Below are 15,545 nucleotides of genomic sequence, written 5' to 3' on the forward strand. Positions count from 1 at the left end.
CATTCACCACACAGCATGTCGCTGATTTGCTGTCTTCATTTCATGTTTTTGGACTGTTTATGTTTTGCAAATAGGGAATGTATTATGCTCTCATGTTAGATTTGTTTCATAACTTGATTTTTGTAGACATTAATGAAGCAGATGAAACAGGTGGTGGCATAATTAGCAAAAGGGGGTATGTATGAGCAGCAGGGAAAATGTATGACGGAATTGTTAGTGTGTAATATTAAAAAGGATAATCCCCTTTTCCTAAAATGATAGCAATTGATATACTCTATTTGTAAAAAAGCTAAAAGAAAACACACACAGACATACATATGGTGCCCTTTACTTATGCATACCCATCTTAAAAATGAACAAAAACATGATATAGCTTATTATTCACAATCATTTTTTCCAATAAGCACAGAATGCATACAGACAAAACCATCCTTGAGTCCAGCGAAAACAAATTTGTCCTGGAATGCAGACCATATTAAGTCATCAGATTTTCAGTTCATATATTTCTTAAGCTCTCCAGTTCAGTTGCATGAAGAGAAATAGCTCTTCTGTTTTAAATGTGTGCTGACTGGAAGTGAAATGAAAAAGTGATGTATGGCAAGCAATGATCATTTCTGTTATTGCAAGAAATTTCCACAAGTGTTTCTTTTGAGGGTGTAGTCGATAACCCTGTAACCTTGTCAATTTAATTTCTTAAAGTAAGTCACCTTCCCGACAAAAGACAAAGGGGAAAAGGTACGTGCTAACATGATCCTTTGTCTGAAAGGAATAAACTTAATACTCATGTGTATTATCAAATATAATTACAGTCAATAGTTTATGCTTTAATTTTACTACAAATGAATTTGCTGTTGTGTACAAAAGAAATACAGTGTAGAAATCTAAACCCTAAATGCTGCTGTATTCCATTTTTTTCCTCTTAATTAAAAAAAAAAGTTAATTAAAAGCTCTTGAGAACCAATAATCCTGACACCAACCCTTGTCGAGTTCATCATTAATCTAGAAATAAAATGGAATTCAATTCAAAATCAATAGAAAAATCAGTTGTAAGTTTTATACCCTGCCAAAAAGTCAGTTTAATGAATTTGGCTTCTAATTTACAGGCAATCCCTGTTTCACAATGATCCAAGTCATGAGGATCTGCATTTATGTCTTTTATAAAACAAACTAAATTAATTAATAATTTTAATAAAATTCATGTAACTAATCTGAGAAATGCCTGTCAAATAATAAAAGCTCACAGCTCTAATCTTGAGGCATGAATATCACGTTCCTCACTTATCAAATAATTGATTGTAACATATTATTGCTTTGTTGCTTGTTATATTGAACTATTACAATAAACCATCACAATGGCAAATGAAAATACTAGGTTGTGAACATATTTATTTTAATGAGATGGAATTTGTGGAAATACACCATTCAAATTCAAAATCGGTGTCAGATACATCCATAAAAATACACATAACATGCTGCAGCCGCCCTATCCACCTCCAGTACTCATCATACTACTGTATATTGTTTGAACACTGCCTGCTCCAGCACCTATACTCAGAGCACCTGAATAACATAAATCGTATACTACTCGAACTGCAAAAATATCCTTCACTCAAATAAGCACTTTCGCCATATTGCAGCAGTGTGGTAAACAACCAGTATGTGCTGTGGTGCACTCATCATACATGCACTGCCACATGATAAATCCCATTTACAATATGGACATCTTTAGTTTAAAATTAACTGGAATTATACTGTTTCAGCATTTACTATCTTGTAATCCTTGTCCACAATATGGTTCGTCTATTGTCTATGTCTATTAAGATTGAAGGTTTATGCATAAAATTCTGTACACAACTAATGTAACCCATACACGTGTGCCAAAATGCCTGCTTGGATGCATGCATCATTAAGGGAAAGGAGCTTTAATATTTCCCAGAACTGGGGATAGACCCATCTGTTATTTTGCTTGTGAGACGTCTTATGTAACTATTTAATTTACCAAGTAACAAAGATGTGCATACTTCATAAACTGTCTATCCGTAATTAAAACAATGAGTAAGCAAAGCATGATGGCAAACCAATGAAAATCTTAAATTATTTATTCTGATGAGATGGCTGCCTGAGTCACTCTCTATTTCCATGACATTTTCGACAGTTAAGATGATCTCAAAAATATCTGTATGTATAATTAATTTGATTTAAAAAATGGCATTCATTGTGTAGAATGTATTCGCCAAATGTTTTGAATACCTAAAACTCCATATTCAAAGTACATTATTGTGAAAAAAATACAACAGTTTTTTAGGTATTTCTCATGTTTTCCATTTTGAACTTCACTTCCTGTTAGCCTTCATAAAAATGTACTGTGGTACCTTTGAATCTGACAATGAATTGGATCTGCTGGTCTCTATACAAGTTATAGTGGTTAGGGAGAAAGATAAGTTGCAGTTGAATGGTGGAGTTTAGCTCACGTTACCTAGCCATCGACAAATGGTGCACCAGTGATTCACTTTAAAATTCACTATTGACAATATGCATATTCTAATAACAGGAAATTGGTACATTTTTGACCCATCAGATTATTACATTATATAACTTCATAAACAATTGTTAGTGACTGTTTACCATTTAAAATAAAAGAATTTATTGCATTTTTTTCCCATTAGGCTGCTGTTATTTCAAACATACAGTATAGGCTACATATTACCTTTGTGCATGGCAATGCAAAAACAATACAAACAGTGTAGCAGTGTAGCTCCATAGGTTAAGGAGCAGGACTCATATGCAAAAGGTTGCCAGTTAGATTCCCCATGGGGACACTGCCACTGTACCCTTGGGCAAAATACTTAACTCACAATTGCCTCAGTAAATATCCAGCTGTATAACATTGTAAAAACCTGTAATTGATGTAAGTCGCTCTGGATAAGAGCATCTGCTAAATGCCAATAACGTAATAACGTAATGTATGGTCACACTTGGTGTGTGATATGGGACTGGTGGACGTCAGAGAGAAACAGGATAATGGGTAGTCTGAACCCTATGGTCGGCCTGTTAGCCTGCACACAGTTATAGATCAGTTAAATAGGTCAGGATTCCGTTTAGTGTAAATGGTTCCAGCAGAGGTAACAGTGGCTCGCCAGCATAAAGGTGAGCGCTGCCGCTGCAGAGGCCATCTGTTCTTGCACAACATGTAGAGAGAGGGGAGCGAGATTACTAAAGCGAGACCTATGAAAACATCTCACTGCTGGACACTTTTCGCTCCAGTTCTACAGCCTTGCCTCATTATGAATCAACCTGTTACAGCCACATAATTAGGAGTGCCAGCAGCTGTCTTCTTGATTCAGCACTGGACAGCTCCCACCAGCTACTCCGTGTTCAAGGATTCATCTGCATACCTTTCTCAAGTATTTGTGTCTGTCTCTCTCTCTCTCTCTCTCTCTCTCTCTCTCTCTCTCTCTCTCCCTCTCTCATATATACATATATATATTGGCCACTGTGCTGGAGAATTATTATTATTATTATTATTATTGTTGTTGTTATAAATATGAATGTCATAACAAAAGGTTTTCATTACCTTAATGTGACCAATTGACATTAAATCATTTCAGGAAATTGGTTGTCCCAGGGTTTCATAGCTTAGATATACCAGTCAAAGTCTTTGATGTAACATTGTAGTGTAATGACAGGAATACAGGGAATCAGCTCATTGCAGTGATGTATATTTCGGAAGTTGTTAACAAGGGAGAAATTAAAAGGGATGGCATTTAAATATAAATTAAACCAGACTTTTTATTACACATTTGTTGATCAAAATAAAGATTCTTTTAAGAAAACGCTCAGTTATGCACATCAAAAAGGATAATATACTATTTACATCATTAGCAATAATTTACCCAATGAAAACATTCTTAATTATGTGCATAGACAGGGACAATTAACTGTCTGCATGGGAATATCTCTTGAGGGTGTTTTGTGGCTCAAGATTTTTAATATGTATTACTGTGTTTTAATGTTGAAGATATTAGATAAGATGAGGTTTTACTGTTTCATACGATTGACTCAATATTTTGGTGATCTGAAAATACAACTCAAACATTAATAACATTATTACCAAACAACATATTTACAAAATATAGTAAACATGGAAATTTTGTAAATGGGTATTAATAAAGATGATAACATTAATAGCATGTATACACATTCTAAATTTATATTATACTGTATATACTGCGTCAATGTCAGTGTTAATCCTCAACAGTGCACAACAAGAGGTTATGTGTGGCTTGGCTGGATATCTGGTGTGGTTCTGAAGTGTAGGATGGAGCAGGACATGGCCAAATCACCTGCTGCTTGTCCTTTTTTGAAAATGAGGCCTGGTTCTTTTTCCTGTTGATCTTTGTGGTGTTTCTTGGTTGGACTCGGAGGCATTGCTGCCAGTCATGATTAGATCAGTTCTTTTATTGAAGTTAAAATGCCTTAAAAGCCTCTGTAACTTTGTTTCTAAAGGTGAAACTGTGCCAATCTCTGTTCAATATTCTAGCTTCAACAGTTTATCCATTGCCAGCTATGCAGACATGGATTCTAGCTCCTCTGTTGACTTTACACTTGCCTCTTGCATAATTGACGCAACTGAGCGCTGAGTCTGGCAGCAGACCCAGTTTAAGAAGAAAATGAGGTCTTCAACAATAATAATAAAATCTGTAAACTTATAACTTTAGTGGAAAGAGTCAATGCATTACATAGCCTTTCAAGTAAGGTCAGCATGGACTGGGATGCAATCAATCAATGGCCATAAGTTTATGATCATATGTTTTATCACAAAACAGTGAGAGGGAAGGACACTTTGGCTGCATCCAAATTTGTAAGTGAGAGAGGGAAGTGAGCAAGCAAGTCCTTTCTTCATGTGACACCACACAAGTATTATATACAGACGGGTGACAAATTAAAGGAAAAGCCTGAATAAATGAGTGGAGACACATAATGAATGCAGATGCTTCCACACAGGTGTACTGCATGGTACAATTAAGCAATTAACATATAATCATGCTCTGTGGCATGTATAAAGATGCTGATAAGGCCCAGTTGATCTCGATTTTGGATCAAGATGGCATAAGGAAAAGATCTAAGTGACTTTGAAAGAGGGTTCATTGTTGGGACATGGATGGCACAATGTGTGTGGATAGTGTTTCAATGGGAACAGTGACTAAAGTGACATCTGCATTTAGATCTATGGGAAAGACATCAGTAAATAGGGTCGGAAATTGTGGTCAACAGCGCACATTCTATGACCATGATGCTCGTGCATTAGTGCGATATGTAAGGAAAAACAGAAGAGCAACTCTTCCTCAGGTGACTGAGAATGTCAATGCAGAACGTGATCAGACTGTGTCAGCAAGAATAGTCCATCGACAATTACATAGAGAGGGATATTATAGTAGGGTTGCAGTGCATAAACCCCTCATTACAAAGATGAGTGCATATTTGAGAGTTCAGTGGTGCAAAAACCATAGGCACTGGTCTACAGAGATGTGGAAAAAAAGTGACATGGTCAGATGAGTCATCCTTCACCGTATTCTCGATAAGTTGGCGAGTGCATGTGTGGTGTACACCAAGAGAACGGTGCAGGCCTGAATGCTTGACCCCTACAGTGAGGGGGTCCGGTGGCTCTGTTATGCTTTGGGGGATATTTTGCTGGCATGGTTTGGGTCCACTTGTCCCTTTAGAGGGAAGGATCACTGCAAGTCAATACAAAGATGTTCTGAGTGATCACCTTTATCCTATGATGAAACATTTCTGTCCTGATGGAAGTGGTCTCTTCCAGGATGACAATGCCCCCATCCATAGGGCACGAGGAGTCACTGAATGGTTTTATGAGTGTGAAAATTATGTGAATCACACGCTATGGCCTTCGCAGTCACCAGATCTCAACCCAATTGAACACGTGTGGGAGATTTTGGACTGATGTGTTAGACAACGCTCTCCACCACCATCATCAAAACATCAAATGAGGGAATATCTTTTGGAAGAATGGTGTTTTTCCAGGGACTTGTAGAATCTATGCCAAGGCACATTGAAGCTGTTCTGGTGGCTCATGGTGGCCCAACACCTTACTAAGACACTTGATGTTAGTTTTTCTCTTAATTTGTCACCGTCTATATGTTCTGACCTGCAATGGTATTTATTATTAAGCATTATTAATATGAAGTTTTATATTTTACTGGAAAGATAAATCCCATGAAAATTACATGAAAAGTTAAAACCTTTCAGACACCAACACATTATGGAGTTCCTTCCTTCCTTTCAATATTTTTGTGTGTCATTCTATCTCCAGTCCCTGATTAAATGGTTAGATGGTTAGATCTTCATGGCAACCACTCATGGAAGATCAACATGGTCCCCACTCATCTTGCCCTTTCATCAGCATTAAATGAAAAGCCCTGCCCCAAAATAAGAAGTCATTAATTATGTCACCACTTTTTTCCAATTTCTCCATCCACCCACACCTGGAAATGGCACAGCCCAAAGACTCACCATTGACGGCAAACCATTTATCATTTTAGTGTGGGGAGAGGAATAAATTGCCCTCTTACAATCCCTCTTTAATGATGACATTTTCCAGATTTAAGAGAAAACTAGTATTTTAAACCTAGATCCTATTTTCTCAATACCTCCAAGTAAGAAACTTAATTAAACATATAACTGCAATTGGAATGGCAACCAGAATGCCAGCTTCTCTCTGTGAGTCCCTCCAAGAAATATCAAAATAGAAACATAATCTACAGTATGCATTTTTTTATCAATTCAAAATTTATCTCTTTGCTTCTTCTTTCTTCTTACCTTTCAGTGAGTACCATTTACCCATATTAAATTAGGTTTCATTGTGCGATGGAGTTATATAGCTCTATTTGCATATAATGCTGTAAATCACTGTGGGCTAATATAAATTATTGTTCTGTAAAGTAAGTTTACTGCAGATATAACACCCAGAACATAAAAGAGTACAATTTCAGCAAAAAGCTGTGTAACTAGCTGAGCTGTTGTTCACCACTACTGTATATGGCATGCATTCATGTTGTATGTGGCTGTGCAAAACTGCAGACACAGCTGGCATACCTAGAATGTAAACACATTCATTAGGAGCAGTCTTTAGACTGCAAATGACGTCAGATGCAGAAATGTGTGTAGATTAACACATAGTATTGTAAGCAGGCAATGTGTGTTTCAGGCAGGGAAAGATAAGTCTCTTTCTAGTAGGACCTGTCTAATCACCAGTCTCATTGCATTACACAGTAATGCAATGGTTGGTTTTGTTTATGAATTTACGTTTACATTACTTTTGTTTTATCCCCCATTGGTTTCCAGGAGTGTCTCTCTCTTCTTGGATCAGAGACTTTCCCAGTTTCCCACCTACTGTTTTTTTTTTTTTTTTTTTTGTCCTGGAAAACTGTCCAACACACACCACATATTGTAAATGTGCCTTCCCTTGCCCAGCCCTTCACTGGGTCCTTACGGGGACCTGTCTTAAGTATTCATTCCTTTCGTGGTCCTGTGCTGCTACCATCCCCAGGCATAAGGCACAAATGCAAATCTTTAGGGATGGAGACCCCTGAATGTGAGATCGTGCTATAACATGCTCTTGTCATCATCTCTTCAGTCCCAATAAAAATCGTTACTTTGAGGTCTACCTAGCTGGAATAGGTTTTATTTAGTATCATTTAGTGCTAGTTACCTCCGTAAACATGAATTTGTGTTTTTTTTTTCTGTTTATCAAACAGAGTTTCTCATCTCTGACTAAACTGAATTGGTGTCAGTTAGATAACAGGGCATAGTGCTACAGGATCCACTTCAATAATTCCATTTACAGGAGACCTATCTCCCATTGTTAGCAGATTTAGGGAAGTGTAAAATGAGCAGTCAAATAGATGGTAAATTAGTTGATTGTATAGATCATCAGATTATGTCTGAGAAAACTGGAATCATATCAATCTGAAGGTTTATTACTTTTCATGATACATTTCCTATTTAAGAAAAATAGTCAATACTTACAAATAGCAAATGAGGTTCCCAGCATTTTATTTATATATATATATATATATATATATATATATATATATATATATATATATATATACAGTGTATATAGTGTGTGTGTGTGTGTATATATATATATATATATATATATATATATATATATATATATATATATATAATTCATGTTGGTTTACTTCTACCAGCTTTCTTCCTGAGGTGACCCAGCAACACATGTTGCAAATAATTGTAATAGTACATGCAACAGGATTGTATATAATTATAATGATACAGGAAAAAATTAATTGAGCTCACCATCATAAATACTGTTTCACATTATTAGTATTTTTTTCATCCATTTTTGGTGATGAATGTAAAGGTTCAGTAATATATGAATTGTGCTGCCTCATAAAATGGGACTGAACTGATTGAAGTTTGCCCATTATAACATTTTTGACATTTAAAATGTCACCAGTACATCAGTCTATGCAATCCAATTTCTGGAGCAAGGGGCAATTTTGCTGAAGTAAAAATGGCATGAATTGGATTTGGAATCACATTCTGAAGGTAACCTCAAGGTTACTAAGTAGTATCTTATCTATTTTTTAATAGAACAATGTTGGGTTTATCTTGCATTGAATAATGGCCTAGCTGGTATAAACAAACTAGAAGCTTTGCAAACAGCAAATTACTGTGGGCAGGAAACATCAACAAACTGATAAAACTAATATCCTATTATTCTGATAATTGTTTGCTGAGGGTAAAAAAAAAACATCAAGAAGCCTGAGATGAAAGTACTGTTTCAAACAAAAGGTACTTGTAAAACCACTAGCAGCACATGGAGAATGGACAATGAAAAAAGGAGTGGGGTGATTGCCGTAATTATTTTACAACGTCTCTCGGGGTGATAGACATCAGGTGGCCTATCACACATCTGACAGCATTTTCACTTTGGCCCAAGGGATCTGTCATATTTTTTTTCCCCCACAGCTACTGTAACTAGCACCTGCTGTGACTTATCACCCATGACCTGCAGATTCTTTACAGGAAGCCTCTCAAAGAAATTGAATCTTTTTACTTTGATGGCTTATATCTGGAACCATTTCACTAAGTTTCAATTGTGTTTTAACATTTTATTATTGTATCTCCTAATCAGTATAATACCATTTGAATATCACTATAAATTGAATGATGCATTAAAATTTAATTATGTGTGATATTTTACTAAAAAACACTGCAACACAACATTAACTATGTTAGTGATATTGGATTTATGTTTCAAAATATTTAAGAAAAATAATAAAAAAAAACTTGAAATATGCTGTTTGCATAAGTATTTAATCCTGACACATTAATATTTGGTAGAGCCACCTTTTGCTGCAATAACAGCTTTAAGTCTTGTAGTAAGTATCTACCAGCTTTGCACACTGGTTGGGAGTGATATTTACCTGTTCCTCTTGGCAGGGTTGCTCCAGGTTGTTCAGGTTGGTTGGCTGACACTTGTGGACTGTAATTTTAAAACAGATCCACAGGTTCTCAGTGGGACTGAGATCAGGACCTTGACTGAGCCACTGTAGATCATTCACTATTTTTGTTCATGAGCCACTCCAGTGTTGCTTTGGCGTTGTGCTTAGGATCATTGTCCTGCTGAAAGATAACCTTTCTCCTAAGCTTCACTTTTTTAGCAGACTGAAGCAGGGGCTTTTTCAGTATCTCCCTGTATTTTTATCCATCCATTCTAACTTCAGCTTTAACAAGATGTCCAGTGCCTACTGATGAAAGCATCCCCACAGCATGATGCTGCCACCCCCATACTTGTGATGGTGTTTCCTGAGGCAAGGGCAATGTTAGGTTTGTGCCACACATAGTGCTTTGAACTTTGGTCAAAAAGCTCTAGCTTGGTCTCATCTGGCTACAAAACATTTCCCACATCTTAGCTGGGTCACTCTCATGCTTTCTTGCAAATTCCAGACATGCTTTGAGATGGTCCTTTTTGAGTATTGTCTTCTTTTCTACCACCTTCCCATACAGGCCAGTTTTATGCAGAGCTCAATATTGTTGACTGGTGCACCTTTACTCTACTCTCAGCCACTGTACTTTGTAGCTCCCTCAGAGCGATTGTTAGCCTCTCCATGGCTTCGCTCACAAGTCTCCTTCTTGCCTGGATGTGGAATTTTGAGGGACAGCTGGAAGTGACTGGGTAATGTGATGCAGGTTCCACCTCCTGATTATTGATCTAACAGTGCTATTAATTAATGCATTTGTATTATTTTTACTTTATTTCTGTAGAATGCAATCTAGTCTTCATTTTCACATCTTTCCCTTAGATTCACATCCTGACCAATGATCCTTAAACCAATGAGTAGAATTTTCATCTGGAAAATGTGACAGTTGCATTAATAGTTCACAGACAGAAGTCAATGGCAAGGCAACTGTGTCTTTGTAGGGGAATTTTTCTCATTTGTGGAAGCTTGGAGCTTCCACAGCACAGGAATTGAATATTTAATGGAACATTGGTCAATACATACACTGTCTTACACACACACACACACACACACACACACACACACACACACACACACACACACACACACAAACACATATCTGCAAGTCTTAGGAAAAATACATTACATACTGCCAGTTGATTAAAAAAAAAAGATTTAATTCACTTATTAGTGATGTCGTAGAATGCCAGTCACTAAGTAAGAAAGGAGGGTGTCCCATTCGTCCAACCTGCTCTCCTCCCCTTGTTCACTGACTCACTTGCCAGATTGATTAAGATAACTTGTCATCAAATTGATATCAAATTTAATGGCAGACCATTATTCCAAGTGTTGTCAACAACTTGCTGTTTTTATATGCTGCAAGCAACGTGTGTGTGTGTGTGTGTGTGTGTGTGTGTGTGTGTGTGTGTGTGTGTTTGCCAAATGCATTTAACTGTAATATGATGAGGATTATTACAGCTCATCTTCCATGGTCAACTAAAGTATATAGTGAATGACTGTCCACTACTCTTTGCCCTTACCTGTGTTATGATGTACCTAGTAGTCTGTGGAAGTGGATACAAGCCTGAAGTACTGAACGTGCTGATAGCTACATTGATGCATCTATTCAGTTAGCTAACAAGGGACTGTGGTAAATGGTTAGACTGCTGATATTGCAGAACTAAGTGATAACATAGCATCTGGCTGCTCAGCAAGCTGTCAGAGACAGACATATAGCTCAGCTTACCAAGACCAAGTGAAAAGGCACACGCAGCAATGCCAGGCCCAGGCCAGTTTAGCCACTGCAACACTCCAGTGTTATATTGGGGAGGAAAAAAAAAATCTCTACTGGGATTATCCTTTGCTCATGTGTACAAAAACTGGCCAAGTACTTACAGTTGCCTAGCTTGCTATCGGTACTGTAACTATCAATGCTAGCTATCACTATGATGAACTTATAAATTGCCTCAATTTCACACATGCTGAGTGTAGTATTAACAGTTGCTTCATGCAGAACATGACACAATTTTGAAGAGTGGAAATAATTGTCACAACATAGTACATATAATAAATAAATAAAGCTAAATTCATACCACTCTGTTGAATTTCTTTTGTGAGTAGGCATCAGCAAAGTTGACACACAACAACAGGCACAGATAACACTTCCATATTGTAGGTTATTGGTTAGATATTAACCATGGCTTTTTTCATTGTGTCTATGCAGTCTTTTAGACATTTACCTGGTCTGGCTTGTCTTGTAAAAACAAAATAATGTGCAGAGAAGAACTTGCCATGTTTACATTATTCATTTCTTTCAGCTGAAAATTCTAATCACACCTTTGTGTCCATCTGCACAAAAAGGTTAATGAACACAGAAGGGTGGAAAAGTCTCCTCACTGTTTGAGTTTGAAAAGATTGATATCTCAAGCAGGGCACAACCACTGTACCCTTGAATAAGGTCAGTTTAATATTCTTTGGATGTTTTATACACGATAAGGCGCTGCAGATATGGGAATATGACTCATATTTAACAGTTTACACACAAAGATCCATTTATTTAACAGGTGTGCGTCTCTGAAGCCAAACATCAGTCTCATTATTTGCTGAACTCAAGGTTATTAGAGCACGTCCTAGTTAGTGGAGGTGACACTCCTTGAATATATGCAGCCATTGTGTCTCAGCTCAAATGTGTGAGGAGTTTTCTCTGAAGAAGTTAGCTGTACAGAGGCCTTGACATGCATACTAATGTAGCCTCATTTTCCGCCTGTTACAGAGACATGCATGGTGCCCTTGTACTGGTGCATTGGATGATGGCTGCATTAAGTGCTCCTTCGTGGTCTGCACTAAAGCTATGCCACAGTACCAAAGTGTGTCATAATTTGTATGTTTCATTACTTGGATTTCTAACTGTAATGTAATCACCTATTAATTGATCTGTGCTTATGGAAAAGTATATATCTCAGTCTGGCTGTGCTGTTTGGTATTCTGTAGCCCACACCAAATAATACTGAAATTGCTTAAAACTGAAATTCAGGAAAACTATGCAAAATTCCAAAATGGTATGTTGTAAAGACATGCTTACAATTTCACATGTATGTACCATGTTTAGTATATGTTAGCTTTTACTTGCATGTGAATTATTTTTCAGTTTGATAATTGTTGCAATGATAAATATTTAAGGGCCTGATTTGTCTTCAGTCCAAATCAGATCTAACAATAGGCAGACACTATTTCATCAGCTTTATTCCAAACATTGTTTAATGTGTAATTGTCATTGTCTATGAACATGAACCTGCTATTGGTTAACACACCACACTAAAATAATTAGCCAGAACTATTTTATCAATTTTTGCTCATATATTTTTTTGGGGGTATATTTATAGCTTTAATTCATTCTCCACTAGATTTTTTTTTTCCACAATCATGTACATGCTTTGTATAGTGAACTTCCACTTTACATTTTTTTTTTTTTTCCTATTTATAGTGATCATATAAATAGCAGAGAAGAGCTACTGCTTATTTGTGTTTCTTCAGTGTCAGGCAGAACTACAGCTCTCCTCCTCAATATATTTGCAGACATCCTCATGGCAATGACAGCAGTGACTCATGCATCGCCATGTGATTTGATTGACCATTCCTATGACATTCTAAAAGGGGATTCAGGCACCATTGTGAGTGGTGGAATCCAACGCACCTCTACATTTCACACTGTGAAGCCTGTTTTGTGCTTCAAATTAAAGTGACTTTTGATAACTCCCTCACTCATTGGTTCTCAATGATTGACAGCACCCATTCAAAATGGACCTGTTGACAACAGGAGACAGCAACAGGACATTCTGATGAGACATCACTGTGTATCATTAAAAATGAGGGAAAAGGGATTGCAGAATATAATTTTTGAGATGACCAAAGAAATTACTTCGTGTTAAAATGGAAATTCTATACAATATCCGCTATGATATTGTATAAAACTATGAAATATCTATGATATTTTTGAATTTTGCTTGGTGTCTTCAAATTTACAATCTGCAATTGATATTCTTTACATATATGTTACACTGGGCAAAAACATGTTTTGGATATTCATTGATTAGATGACATTGCCTGTTTGCTCCTTAAAGTTTTATAAATGCATTTCAGATTTAATAATATTTCTTTGTATATGTGCACCTATGTGATTTTATCATAGTTTTTCTGCTTAAACTCTGTCACATTCCCACTCACAAGACCTACTTTTGTAAAACTACAGAGGAAGTAAACTTCAGTACAGTGAATCCATTTAAACATTTCCCATTAAGTAAGTAATCTGTAAAAATGGGATTTTAAACCCACAGCCTGTTTGGGCGATTTAAATTACAACTGATGTTGGCATGAAATGAGGACAAGGAAGTCCATACAATTAGAGGATTTAGAGGCATTTAATGTTCAGCAGTGAGGATATTTAAGGGTATATATCTGATGTTGAGGTCTCCAGTAAAACAAAAGGGGTGCAGTAATAATAATAGACTATTACTTTTGTCAGTTGTGGTATGTCAACCTGATCTAAAGATAAAGTAGCCAGATTGTAATTTTCACATACCTCATCAGTAGGGGTTCTAATGAACATGGCTCACTTCAATTTTTCATATGGAAGGTGTTATCAGCCCATACCTATATCCATGACCTCATCCAGCCCTACACACCTGCCCGGCCCCGACGGTCAGCAGCAACTGGACGTCTTGTTCCTCGTATGGACAGAGCGGGAGGTTCTCGCTCTACAAGGCGATGACATTTCTCCTCCATCGCTTCCCAGTGGTGGAACGAACTCCCTGGCCCGCTACAGACAGCTCCATCACTCCAATCCTTCAGACGTGGACGGTGCTGTTGTGACACTCAAATTTCCCTCAGGATTAAAAAAGTATTTCTTATCTTATCTAGTGATTGTTGTTTTATTACCATAGTTTATCCATTAATATATTTATGTACAGTAACATTATTATTGTATTACTTTTAAATTACATTACATTACATTCATTTAGCAGATACTCTTATCCAGAGCAATTACCAGGCCAAAGAACAGAAGTATATCCCCAGACCTGTGAGTGTGAGCAAAACGCTATTCAAGCTGTATGAAAGATGCATCTTCCAGGGAACAGAAAATGAATGTGAGCACACCTTCTGCATAACATCATCTGCAGCAGAGTTGCGAAGGGGTAAAGAAAGACTTCTTGAAGAAGCAGAGGGAAGTTGCGAGTCACACTCGCCCCAGAAGTATCTAATAAAATGTGCTCGGTAGCTTCAAGGAACAGCAGATCCACATTGTAATTCTTTTGTAGGTTGAATATCTGTCTAACCATTTATTGTCTCTCTCATATTTCAAAAACATGGGAGCAATGTAAATCTGTTTGAGGGAAAAAAAAATAACATTTGTGTTTCAAAAGTTTTGAACCAAAACCGTTTTCAAGGCACAGATTAAAAAGCTCTACATGTCATTGTTCTCATGCTAAAAGTAGACTTTAGAAACAAAGAGAGGAAGGAGTAACTTTCGGTGTTCTTACAATGAGAACTTCATTGTGATCATGTGCCATCAACATCAAAGTAAAACACATGACTTTTATTGGGGTGAATGCAAATCATGCTGCTTAGAAGTACAAAGAATGTTTGAATACTTTTACAGTCCTTTGAATGTTGCACAGAATCTGAATTAGATGTTTCACAATCACCTGAGAAATCATTTGGACAGACAGTATATTTGCCTTTAATGTATAATATTGCTACTGAAAATGCTTTCCGCATACAGAAAGTTACTCCCAGTCTTCTAAAAGCCATTAAAACATTGATATCAAAATGAAACAACTTTCCATGAATTTACAGAGAATATGTACTTATTCTCTGTGTTGTTTCTGTCTGGTAATTATATTTTGTGTCAAAGTAATTTAGTTTCAGATGTATGTTAGGGGTAAGATTTACACTGTGCATATGAATTGATGTAGAGCAACAAAGGATAATGGCGGCAATATTGTTGCCAATATTTGTTACTGAGGGTGTTCAGTC

The sequence above is a fragment of the Megalops cyprinoides genome, chromosome 14 (assembly GCF_013368585.1).
Source record: "Megalops cyprinoides isolate fMegCyp1 chromosome 14, fMegCyp1.pri, whole genome shotgun sequence".
Lineage (NCBI taxonomy): Eukaryota > Metazoa > Chordata > Actinopteri > Elopiformes > Megalopidae > Megalops > Megalops cyprinoides.